The sequence below is a fragment of the Galeopterus variegatus genome, unplaced genomic scaffold, assembly GCF_000696425.1.
Source record: "Galeopterus variegatus unplaced genomic scaffold, G_variegatus-3.0.2 Scaffold690, whole genome shotgun sequence".
In the NCBI taxonomy this organism is placed as follows: domain Eukaryota; kingdom Metazoa; phylum Chordata; class Mammalia; order Dermoptera; family Cynocephalidae; genus Galeopterus; species Galeopterus variegatus.
In genome coordinates this window covers 181,511-194,886 of record NW_007726801.1, presented here as the reverse complement: position 1 = coordinate 194,886, position 13,376 = coordinate 181,511, and the positions used below count along the sequence as shown (strand labels likewise).

Below are 13,376 nucleotides of genomic sequence, written 5' to 3'. Positions count from 1 at the left end.
ATGGAGTCAGACTCATCTGTGCCACAAACCCATCCCAACCCTGACACATTCCACCAAAGGTAGGTCAGCAGTGGGGTTCCAGCCCACGTGGATCCCTTCTGGCTGTCAACATACCCCTTCCTCAACACACCCCCTGCAGGTCTTCACATATACTGCTCTGCCCCACCCATACCCAAACAAGAGCCCAGACCTGTGGTTCCAGGCCAGCTGTTCTCCTACACCTTCTCCGTGCTCCTCCTCACACCCAGGTCTTCACTTCCCTCATCACTCCAGGCATTTGCTGCCCGCCTTGCCTTTGCTCATGCCAGCCCCACCACCTGGAGCACCACCCGCACCCTCTCTCTACCTTCCAATAGCCTGATGAGACTCTGCAACATCCATACGGAGGAACACAAAGAGGACAGGGAGAAAGGAGAGAAAAAGAACAGAGAGCTCCACACTGTGATGTGGAGCTACCTCCAAGATATATACTATTAGGTGGAAAGATACAGAACAAGGTACAGAATGCCCCTATTTGAGTAAAAGATAAGATTAGAGATACTCTGACTAAATACACATATATGCACATATTATTTCTTGCAGAGGGAACTGGGGAGCTGGAGACAAGACTCCTGTCATTGTTGTGGGTTTTGAATTTTGAACCACAAGAATATATTGTACATTCGAAAAAAATTAAACACCTAGTTAAGAGAAAAAAGCAATGTTCTAGTGTGCCTGTGTAAGAATGAAACCAAGTAGACATATTTACTTGTACATGTATAAAGTGTTCATGGGAGGACACTCAAGGAATGGGTCAACCATGTTTGCTTCTTGGAGGGGAACTGGGTGCTTGGGAAAACAGGTGTGAGAGATACTCCTTACTGAATATCCTTTGTATATTTTAAATTCATATTTCGAGATAATAATAATGAAACCTGGCTAATTTGACACTTGAAAAAAATTAAAATTTTCTAAAATGTATGCATTCTTTCAGGCACACCTCAATACCACTTCTTTCTCAGACTCTGCAAAAGTGTTGAGGGAAGTACTATGGAGGAGAAAGGTGAGGCTGCTGGGTTTGTCAAGAGCAGGCTTGGGGCCAGGCAGACAGGTCAGAAGAGGGCACCAGGCTGAGAGGGCTCAGGGAACAAGATGCAGGTACAAGTGTTGAGGGAAGTACTATGGAGGAGAAAGGTGAGGCTGCTGGGTTTGTCAAGAGCAGGCCTGGGGCCAGGCAGACAGGTCAGAAGAGGGCACCAGGCTGAGAGGGCTCAGGGAACAAGATGCAGGTACTCAAGTAAAGAAATTTCTACATTCAACAAGGTGGGACACAGCCACACCAAAGACTTAGGATCTCCTGGCTTGTCCAGAGTTTGAACACAGACGACACAAACAAGACCAAGGAACCTGATATAAAAAGAAGAAAGAAAAATGCACACAAAATATGCAAAAGACACCACAGAAGTAGAAAGAATCTGAGGGCTTCACAGGCTCACAGATGAAAGATGGAACAAGAAAGATACCCAGACCAATTACAGTGACAGTATCAGGACCCACTGGAGCAGGCACTCCCTCGCTCTGACTTGCTGTGCCCAGCAACCTTGCTATTTGCTTCCCAGACAGACTTGTAGGTGTGGATACAAGGGCTAGAGAGAGAAAAAAGCACATGAGATAGCTACCAAAGCCCCTGCCCCAGTGGTAGGCATCACACTAGCAGCTCACCACACCAAGCAGGATCTACTGCCTCTTCCCCATCATCACTGGGACAAGGACCTGGAGTCAGAATCAGCCCCCTAAAATCAATCAACAGGCAGACAGGGATTCTCAAGTACCAGCATGACAGACAACCAAGAATCACCCAACACAAGAGGGAAAATCATACAAAAAGAGGCCACAAACCCAAACAGAAGAAGCAAATACCTAAGGAAATAATGATCAGTCAACAGAACAAGAGTTTTTACAACTACGGTTACAGCACAGTCTTATAACACTAAGGTCATGGGTTCGGATCCCTGTACCAGCCAGCTGCCAAAACCAACAAACAAAAAAGAGTTTACAGCTAGACTAAACATAAAAACTAAACCTGTTAAACCTTAGGAAAAAAACCATAGGAGAAAAAATTTTGTGGACTTGGAATAGGCAAACATTTTTAGACTACAAAAAACACAAACCATAAAAAAAAATATTATATTAAAATGGACATCAATATTAAAACATCTATTCTTCAGAAGACACCATTAAGAAAATGAACATAAAAAACACAGACTGGGAGAATATGTTTTCAATATAAATAATATACAAAACGTTAACAACTCAATAATGAGAGATTAAATAAACCAATAAAAAATGGACAAAGCAGTCATAAAAGGCCAAATATTGTATGATTCCATTTATATGAAATATCCAGGCAAACTCCTAGAGACAGACATAAATCTGTAATTGCCAGGAGCTGAGGGGGGAGGCAGGCAAAGTGGAGTGACTGCAAATGGTGTGTTTCTTTGAGGCTGATGAAAATGTTCTAATATTGGCTGTGATGATGGTTACACAATTCTGAGACTATACTATAAACTATTAAATGGGTGAAATGTATGGTATGTGATGTATTCAATATTTCAATAAAGCTGTTATACAAAAAATCGGCAAAATATTTAAACAGATACTTCAAAGAAGATACACAAATGTCCAATAAGCGTATGAAAATAAATGTTAAACATCATTAATCATCACAGAAATGCAAATTAAAACTACAATGAGACACCATTACTCACTTATTAGAATGGCTAAAACTTAAAATTGACTGTCAATACCAAGTGCTGGCAAGGATGTAGAGCAAACAGAGCTCTCATACATTGCTGGTGGGAATGTAATGTATTATATCCATTTTGGAAAACAATTTGGCAGTTTCCTATAAAGCACAGCACATATTATATAACCCAGTAATTCCATTCTAGGTCTTACCCAAGAGAAATGAAAACATATATACACGAAAACCTGTACATGAATTATAGAAGTTGTCTTTGTAAAAGCCAAAAACTGGAAACAACCTAAATGTTCATCAACATATGAATAAACAAACCACAGTCAATCCATGCAATGGAATACTACTCAGAAATAAGAAGGCACAAACTACTGACATGCCAGCATGACTAAGTCTCAAAAACATGCTCAATGAGAAAAGCCAGACACAGGAGAATACGTGCTGTATCATTCCATTTATATGAAATTCTAGAAAAGCAAATCTCATCTACAGTGACAAAAAGTAGATCAGGAATTACCTGGGGTTGGCAAACTGTGGGGTGGGGCATAAGGGAACTATTTTGGAGTGATGGAAATGTACCATATCTTTATCATAGTGATGGTTACATGGGCATACACACTTATCAAAACTCGGAACTACACATTTAAAATGAGTGCATTTTATCATGCATACATTATATCTCAATAATATTGATTTTTAAAATATACATACATATGTATATATGAGACACATATTCTTTGACCTAGCATTCCATTTCTAGGAATTTAACCACAGAAATACACATGTGTGCTTGGATGTTCAATGGAACATCACCATAATCAAATACACCATTTTTTCAAAAATGAGGTGGACTTACATATACTGATATGGAAAAAAATCCCCAAGACACAAGGTTAAATAAAAGATGCAGGCTGAATAATACATTATCATATGTTCCCATCTGTTTAAAAATATGTAAAACAAACATCATAACCAAACAGCAAATGTTTACCTTTGGGGAAGGACGAAGGACTTCATGCTTTACTCTGTATTATTGGACTCTTTTAGAAAGTGAAAATATTCATGAATTGCTTGGGTAATTTGTAAAGATTAAAAATGAAACAAGAAGGTTTGGTGGCTGTTTTTTAAGGGGAGTCACCAAATTTGAGAACAAATCTTTCTTCAGTCAAAGCCCAGGATAGCAGTTAAAAAGAAAACAAAAGTTTAGTCAAACTACAGACACACACACGCACACAAGAATTGCTACTTCTGATAAAAGAGGGACTGTGGAGTTCATTGGATCAACACAGAAGAAACCCTTAACTTAAATAATTACTCATTCTCCAAGAGCTAACACAAGTGTTTCCTCCTCACTGAGGTGTTTCCCAGTTTCTAAGGCATCTCTAAGTCTATCATCACCCTTATCTTTGTTCCCACTAGACAGCTCATACAGGTTCATGACCTCATGCTAAGCTGACTGAAGGTCAATACTTGACACTATTTGCTGCATGAACTAAACAGCTGTGCACCCAAAAATGTTCCATAGTTTGATTTTTGGAAACTCAAAAGAATTGCTTCCTCAACTTCCCAACAAAATAGCTTCAGAACTGGCTTGGTTCATGTGCCAGGCCCCATCCTCTCTAGACGGGGAAGATCTCAAGGGTGGGAGCTCCAGGAGGGAGAAGCAGTTATCCCCCCCACAAGTGGGATGAAGGGGCCTCCTCCAACTTACCTTGAAAACTACAACTTTTCCGGATATGGTACAAGCAGATCTGATCACTCTCCTCTTGACTAAGAGTGTTTGGGGACACAGGGCCTGAACTGTCTCTTCTTTCTACAAAGAAACACCACAAAGATGTGTCAGCTTCTGATATGGGTACAAAGGAGAGAAAAGAGGATACATTCATCTCTCTGCACAAAAGTGGACAAGCCAAGCTCACAAAACTCCATCATGTAAGGGACAAAAGTACCCTGAGACACGCAGGTGGGCCCTCTACTTTTTAGGGACCAGCTGGGAGCCTGCTTGCCAAACTCAGGATGCCACGGAGGGGCTCTTTTCTCAACTCTGGTGGTGCACCCGATTCACTAGGATACCCATTTAAAAATACAAGTGCATGGGCTTCACGACAGATCAGTTGAATCAGAGGCTCCAGGATGGAGCCAGGAACATTTTTTAAATAAGGAGAAAACACCTGTCCTACACGCTGAGGCAGCTTACAATTCCTTCTACCTATGGCTGTGATGACCCCCTCTGAAGGCAAAAGGAGAGCTACTGTTTACAGATTTGGTCTATATAGCAAATACTTGTTCATGAACTATCGAAATTGGCTGCTAATACAAAGAAAAAGGCAATAAATGGAAAGTCTACATCTTAAAATGAAACTTCCTTAATTATTTTTAGACTTCTTAAAAGAATCTTAATATAAAAGGGTATATAAATGCTTTCAAAGTTTACCTTTACTGGTACAACTCCGAAGAGTCTTTAACCTACCCCCAAATAAGCATATAAAACTCACTTGCAACCTCTCCCTATTCGGTATCACCTGCCATTTCATTATTCATCTTCCCTTTTCTTTTTATAAGCCCCTCAGATACCCTACAGGGTAGGCCTCAAAACCCAGGCCTGTGGGACCCTGAAGGTCACCTCCCTCTCTCCCCCAGAATGGGTGACTACTCTGGAGGTAACATCACTCAGCAGTGGATCCTCCCCTCCCTTTCTAACAACGCTATAGTCCAACTGACAATCTTAAAGATCCATTTAAAAGTAAAACCTGTCTACTTCTAGGCTTCCTACAGTTGAAATTAACAAAGCATAATTGAAGAGAATGTAAAGAAAAAACAAGGTCAATTTTTAAATATAAATATCAGATAAGATTAGACTAGTAGATTTGTTTGCTGGTAGTCCTGGCACTCACCTGACATTTTAGGAAATGGTCCACTAAAAATCATAGCTATAACTTCAGCTAAACAAGTGGGTTTGCTTATGCTCCGAGGGGGAGCGCTGTCTCATATTCATGAAGGAATAAGCAGGGCCCAGGACAGTACCCAGCGCATGGCAAGCACTCAAAGTTGTTGAACAGAAGAATGGATAACCAAAAGGACCAACCAATGGCCTATATTGTGACATACTCTCCTTGAGGGACCACATCATCCATTTCACACACAACAAGTACTCAGGAAATGATTATTAAATAAAAGCCCCTGCCCCAAATTTCCCCATTTGCCTATCACTGAGCCTGACATTTGTTTAAACAAATAAGTATCCTAGCACACTCACTGTCTGTCAGATGTCTGAGTGTCTACTATGGCACTGTCTAGGTGCTTGAGTTAAACACAGAACAAAGCAGACAAATTTACAATGACAAAAAGTATTCCATTTACTTGTGCCAGGAAGATGGCCAATGCCAAAATTAAAATGTTTTCACTCATTTTGTAAAATCAAAACAGAAAATAATGCAAAGGATGCCCCTAGAGTTGTGCAACATGGCATTCCTAACTTTGGGGTCTGTCACTGAAAGGCAAGCTCTCTGGGTGAGTGGGCATGGGGGTGACTGAACAAGAGGAGGAGCTGAGTCTCCCATTTCAGTGCAGATCAGGCCCATTTGGAATTCATTCACCATCAACACCAACTCGCATTTGTCTAGAACTCTTGCTTGAGCATGTCTATGATTTCAATTTATCCTCATAAGCTCCCCTAGCTAAGAGAGGATCACCAACTCTGTTTTACTAAAACCAGCACAGACTTGCCCCAAATCACATATTCCATTTACTGGCCAGGAACCCCAGCCTGCAGCACTTTCTACCAGCCTTACCGGAAGTCCCCTGTGGGGCTAGAGGAGGAGGGTGCACTCTGCTGAGGGCAGAGTTCTTATTCTTGATGTCATATGCATTTCTGTAAATGGAAGGCAGCTTGCTCACCAGGTCTGAGCTAATGCTTAACTTCTCCAATTTTTCCTGATTCTCAGAATTAGAGAAATCATGGGATCTCTTACAGCTAGTGCCAAACTTGCATTCCCCCTGTAAAAAATACTGGCAGATATGGAGTTTGATGCATTGCTTTTGAAAGGAACAAGAGCCGTAGGGTCCATCTCCTTTGTTGTAATGTTGGCAGATCTGTTGACAGACAAAAAAAAAAGGCACCAGCTCAGAAGGCCTCACACATCACCACCTCCCCACTGACCAGTCCACTGGTTAGAAAAGGTCCTCACAGCCAAAACTATGATTCCACCGTCCACACAGTCCACAGTTATGAGACCATCCCTCACTCCAGATGATGGCTGCTAACATATGCCCTTGGCTAAAATGGAAACCAGGTGGACAGTAGGTTGCTCAGAACAAGCCCCTCCACTGGGAAAATCAAAAGAACCTCTAAGTGACCAGAGTTGCTCCTTTCACATGAGACAACGTTTTAATGTAAATCAAATGGCAGTATCTTAACAACCCTACAAACCACCTACACTCCTCCCCCACTGACTTGTCAACTCTCCCCTGGCCAGGTCCCAGTTTCTCCCAACTCTCTTTTCACTATTCAGGGTTAATGAGGCTCTGAGGGTTTAAAGCACCCTAGAGTAAGCCAAACACCACCCTTTCATTTTTTAAGGGAGCACACTGAAACTCAGAGAAGTTAAATGGCTGGCACTAGTAACACAGCTATCCACAGCATCTGGCACATAGAGAGTTTGTTGAACTGGGTGGTTGGCAAACTCGGGACTTGAACTTCAATCAACTGCTCCTTCTCTATACTCCAAATTCCTGGAGACAGGAATCAGGCCAAGACCACCATTCACAGGCATTACATTTTACAAGATGGAGAAATGCCCCAGAGGGCTGTGTAATCCAGCAAATACCCCACTCTGGGGATGGAAGCCCCAAGGGAAAAGGCCAGAGGCCTGGGCCCTAACCTCTGTTCTGCCACTTACAAGCTGCCTGATGTTGGGCAAGGCACTCAACAGCTCTGAGATTCAGTTTTTTAATCCCTAAGATGGGAATAATGCTACCTACATCATAGGGCTTTAAGGGTTAAAGTAGAAACATATGAAATAGCTAATACGATGCCTGTACACAGTAGGTGCTTGATTCATGATAGTAGCCCCGCAGGGGACTAGACTGAGCACAAAAATCAAGGCAGGAGAGCCACATTGGGTCTGGGCCGATGGTCTCTGCTCCCACTTGCTGGCAGTACGTTCTCAGCAATGTGCACACACAAGCAGAAGAAGCTGCTCACACTCCCGACTGGTCACCAGCTGCCTACCTTCTACTGGGACATTTTGCACACTACTGACAAGATGACCTCTCCAAAATGTCAAGCCCACTCTCCAAACACAATGCCCCCTGACACACGCTCCCTCATGGATACAGGCCTGCATGGAAGAGCCTCTGCCTCCCCATTTCTCTTTCTTTCCCCCCCCTGCCCCACATTCAGGTCCTTCTGTCCCCTGACCACACCAGCTCCCTCCTCTCTGGGCCTCACTGGATAACACGGCTCCTCTTCCCAGGCCTCCCTCCTCTTCATCTGCTTTGCCTTCATTCATCCTTCAGCACTCAGAGCAGACTGCATCTATTCCTGGATACCTTCCCCAGAGCCCAAACCACGCCCCAGAGACCAGTGTGCTGATGTCTCTTAGAGCATCTCAAATGCTGCCTCGCAATCCCCCATTGTCTCACCATTCAATGTGCCTCCTGGAAGGGCAGAATAGGGTCTTTTATTTCCCTATCACAGTGCCTAACCTGCAGTAGATATTCCCCATAAAGGTTAGCTGGATTAAATCAATACTAATTTTCAAAAGGCAAAAGAAAAAAGTTTACATCTATTATGTTCCTGTCACTATGCTATGCTAGCACCTTTCTCAAATGGGTGACTTTAACTGAATAACAGAAAACATTTTCATTAATATATGCCAATTTAATCAGTTTCCTCAAACCAGAAATAGTGCCAAAGCATTCCACATAACCTGTGCTGGCCATGGGAGCACACTACTCAGATCTGCTGGAGAGCATCATTAATTGGTGGCCCAGCTGCTGCCCTCTAGAGCCACTACTTTATTCACACAAAGGCCACACTACCCACGGGCTGCTCTCAGCCAAGGACAAAACACAGCACTGATAATAAAGCAGATCCATTCTGGTGAGACACAGGAAGCCTCCAATGGTGACTTTAGTTCAAGAACTTCCTGTCGGCCTGGTGGAACCTTTCTTGGAACTGCAGTCAGTCTCCTCCCCTCTTCTTTCCCTCTCTCCTGCCATGAATGTCAGAACTGCTCTGCTGCTGCCTGAAGGTTCTCCCCACCTTCTCCTGCCCCCTCTCCCAGTAAATATCTCAAACTTCTAATTCCATTTTGGTGGCTGCTTCTCAGAGGATGCAAACTGATACAGAACCATCACAGCAGGCTTTGAAGCCAAGTGGTAGATGTCTGAAAGGCAATCTGAGAATTCACATCAACTAAAGTTCAAAATTCCTGGGTGCAAGCAAATGAGTAGCAAGAGCATCATCTGGCTGTCAGCAGCTCTGGAAGACTTCTCCATAGACCAGCTGGGTCCAGAGATACCCAACAGTGTGGTTCCAATTCCTGCTAGACAGGGATGGGGCTCCCTGAAGTCTCTATACCACTCAGCTCTGTGTAAGTAACACCTTGCTGAAGGCACTGGCCAAACAGGCTCCTCCAACCTCACGGAAGCCCTAGGAGAGAGGCACCAGCCCAACTGACACAGAAGGAAAGGTTTCTAGTAGTCCAAAGTCTAGAAATCAGCAGAGTCAGGAATTAAATCCAGGTCTCCTCCGTGCAGTGGTTCTTGGTCAGGATGGTCCCCAGCATCTCTTCAGCCAAAATATTTCCCTATCTTCCGTCTGGCCTCTACCCTATTACTTGCAAAGAAATCCCCCCCATCTCCCACCCCACACTTACTTCTGGCAAAAGCCAGGGATCGTTCTGAAACAAAAGTTGGCACAGCTCTCTATAGCTGAGGTGGTCAACACCATGAGTTTTCAGCACACTTAGGTTGTGATCGGTCGTCAAGCTGTGGCTGTTCCTACAGTTCTTCCTGCAAAGAAGCAGAACTGGTGTTATGGGCTGAATTGTGTCTCCTCGAAATCCCTATGTTGGAGTCCTAACTCCCAGAACCTCATGATGTGACTGTATGAGTATTTGGAGGTAGGGTCTTTAAAGAGCTAATTAAGTTAAAATGAAGTCACCAGGGTGGGCCCTAATTCAATATGACTGGTGTCCTTATACGAAAAGATTAGGACATAGACTCACACCAAGGGAAGACCAAGTGAAGATACAGTAAGAAGATGGCCATCTATATGCCAAGGTGTATTTAACACCTTGATCTTAGACTTCTAGTCTCCAAAATTATGAGAAAATAAATTTCTGTTGTTTAAGCCATCCAGTCTATGGTACTGTTATGGCAGCTCTGGCAAACTTACACAGCTGATAAATCAGTCTTCATTACAATTTTTCAGAAACACTTCCCGACATTGTTTACAAGCACCAGAGAAAAACCAGCATGTCTATGCAACAAAAAAAGTGAAATGCTTATTAACCAAGGAAGAGATGGGACTTTCCAAGGTCTAGGGCCCAGGACAGTATCTCTCAGCAGGCATTTGATGAGAATGACAGGGCCATTATCTGAGGAGTCACAGCACTCCAGTCACTCAGTAAGCACATAAACATCGGCTGAATAAGTGAGCATAGGTGGCTTCTGGTTATATGAACACGTGCACATATGTATACACATACACACACCTGAGCCCAGCCCTTTTTTCTGCTCTCCTCCTCCATTCTTTCAATTCACAAGCATCTGGTGAGCACTAACTGTGAGCCAGGCACTGGCATAGTGCGCTAAGGACCCAAAGATAAACCTTCAAATGACTGCCTGGCACTAGGACCCAGAAGAGTCAGGCAAATAGCATTTGCTTGACTCAGACACTGCCACACCTCATATGCCATACTTACAATAAGCATCTCAAAAGAACACCAAACCCCTGGTGTTTGAGTAGTCAACAAACCTGCATCTTCCACAGTACCCCCCATCTCAGCAAAAGGAACTCCTCTTTCTATTGCACAGACCAAAAACTTGAAGTCATCCTTGACTAGTCACTTCTCATCTAGTGGAGGTCACAGACATAGGATGACTCCAATATAGAGTGGAAAGTGCAAGGTCAGCTGTGGTTAGAATACATCAGCACAGAGAGGAAGGGGCACCTGAGCCAGTCTGGGGTGGGCAGAGAACTGGGAAGGAAATCGGGGGAGGGTTTTGGAAGGTGTAATAGAGAAACCAGGCAAGGAAAGAAAGGAAGAACATTCTAGGCAGGGGCAAATAATTTGGTGCTGCCAGAGCCAAATATATCTAATAATTGTAATGATGATTGATGATGATGACAACAACAAGGACTATTAAAATTTACTGAGCATTTACCAGGTACCAGGTAAATGTTTTATGAATTAACTCACTCAGGCCTCAACAAGCCTATGATGTGAGTAATATTATCTCCATTTCACAGATAGGGAAATTGAGGCTCAAATGTAAAGTCACTTGCCCAAAGCCACCAGCTAGCGAGGAGCAGAACCCAGGTTGAAACACAGTGGGCTGGCTCTCAGGACTATGCTCTTGCCCACCTTGCTCACTGCCTCCTGTGCATAGGACTAGGGAGTCAATGACCTGGAACTCCTACCAGCTCTGCAGGACTGATGATCTATTTCTAAAGGGCTGATCCTGCGGTTGAGGAAGACAGATAGAGTCACAGAAAGTGTAGCCAACTACATCCACATTCCCTTATGTGAGTCAGAGAAGGAAGATTCGAGAAACTCACCTGTATGAACCAAAAGGCAGACAGAATGGTGAAGGAAGAAGAAAACTCAAGAATCATCTAAGCCAATAAATACTAGACATTCTGATTTCCAAGACAAGTAAAATCTAACCCTAAATTCAGAGAACTAGCATATTAATAGGTCTGCCATCTTTATTTTACCAAATATGAACATTAAAAAGATCCACCATTATCAGATCCATTAACCACCATCACTGGATCCATCACTGGAACCATCCAGGCACCATTTACTGTGTGCCTTGTTCCTTTCGGGCTGCTGCTACTTGTTCTCCCCTTAAGCGCCTCATCCGTGAAGGCCAGATTTCCCCAGCGTTCCACCCTCAGCCTCTTTTCAGGCCTCAGACTCCACCTCAGATCTGATCCACTCCTGGGCCGCAACCATGGCATATACCTCCCAACATCTCCCAAATGAGCACCTCGGGCCCTGGCCTTCCTACCAGGCTTCAGACCTGCATAGCTGCCTCCTGGGCCCCCTTCAAAACTAAAATCCTCTCTTGTTCTCTCAGTCAATAGAGCTCAGTCCGCAGTAGGAGCAGAAACCCAAAAGTCATCACCTCTCTATCTTCTTATCACACTGTCACCAACTCCCCAACTCTCCCAAATTTCTCACACACACATCCCTTGAAAAATTCTAATATTTCTGGACAGGTGTTTCTTTGAGACTACTTTTCCCAGCACCCTTGCACCTCGGTGGGGTTGGGAGACAGCTTCTGGTCAACGGGATGTAGGTGGAACGACGTCCACCACTTGTAGACCCATAAAAACTTCCCACACAATCCTCTATTATCCATCTTTTCCATCTGCACCCCTGGTACTTGATATCCTGAATGTCCGCAAGAGCCACGTGTTGAGGAGGGCAGAACCCAGGTCAGTCATCCTGGATCCCTGAATGACTGTATGGAACAAGGCCCCTACCCCATGTTGACTACTGGACTTGACATTAGCAAAAAATTAATGTCTACAGTGTTAAGGCGAGAGAGAGAGAGAGAGAGAGAGAGAGAGAGAGAGAGAGAGAGAGAGAGAGAAAGGGTGGGAAGGAGGGAATCAGGAAGGGAGGGAAGGAATTCTCCTAGATAACTAGATTAGCTTCCAAGCAGCTCTCCACGACATCCTCCTTTAAATCAGCATCCACACCACTACCTAAGATCTCTTCCTAAAAAGCAAATCTGATGGTTGCTCTCTCCTGTCATTTGACCGGCCCCATCACCTTCAGGGTGTGGTACAAATTCTTGAGCATATACCTCAACAATCCATTGTACAAATCTCACTGACCACCTACTATGCACAGAACAGGGGTGCTGGGTACTGGGGAGACAGCCAGCTAAGGACAAGGCGGCTGGGGCCAGTTTACATTCTACTGGCAGAGGGTGCAATGAGGAAGATAAATAGCCCGAGGTGATGAAGACTAGAAAGGAAAATGATCTTCGAGTTGAGACCTAAAGGATTAAGGAGGCAAACCAGGAAGGTCCTTCCAGACGGAGCAAAGGCCGCCCCTGAGCAAGGTCTGGGGTGTTCCGCAACAGAAGGGCAAGAAGGAGGGGCCATGGCTGGAGGGCGGCAGGGACCGGTTCCCTAAACCCTTTGAGGGCTGAGGGAGGCATGTATTTCCGGCTTGTAACAGGTCAACAAGAGATGAGCGAGGGTTTGAGAGACTCCCTCGGCTGCTGGGCTGAGAACGCTCTGACTGTCCGGCCCTCACACCTAACTGTGGAGACCCGGGAGGTCGTGGAGCCCTCCGAAGCCACCCCTCCCCCACAACCCCCGGCCAACTGCCACAGCCTGGGCGTCCCACCCGGCGCCACGCTCTAGCCAAGACACTCTCTGTTCTCAGAG

At 44.3% G+C, this 13,376-nt stretch overlaps 1 protein-coding gene across 1 annotated transcript in view; it reads right to left on the bottom strand.

Moving 5' to 3' along the window:
- The window catches only part of PARP12 (poly (ADP-ribose) polymerase family, member 12), a gene marked incomplete at its 3' end in the record, with an annotated part of 28,621 nt that extends 24,815 nt beyond the window's left edge, over positions 1 to 3,806 (bottom strand). The window contains exon 1 of the mRNA XM_008571491.1: positions 3,729 to 3,806. The remainder of the gene's footprint in view (positions 1 to 3,728) is intronic.
- Positions 3,807 to 13,376: the final 9,570 nt, after the last annotated feature.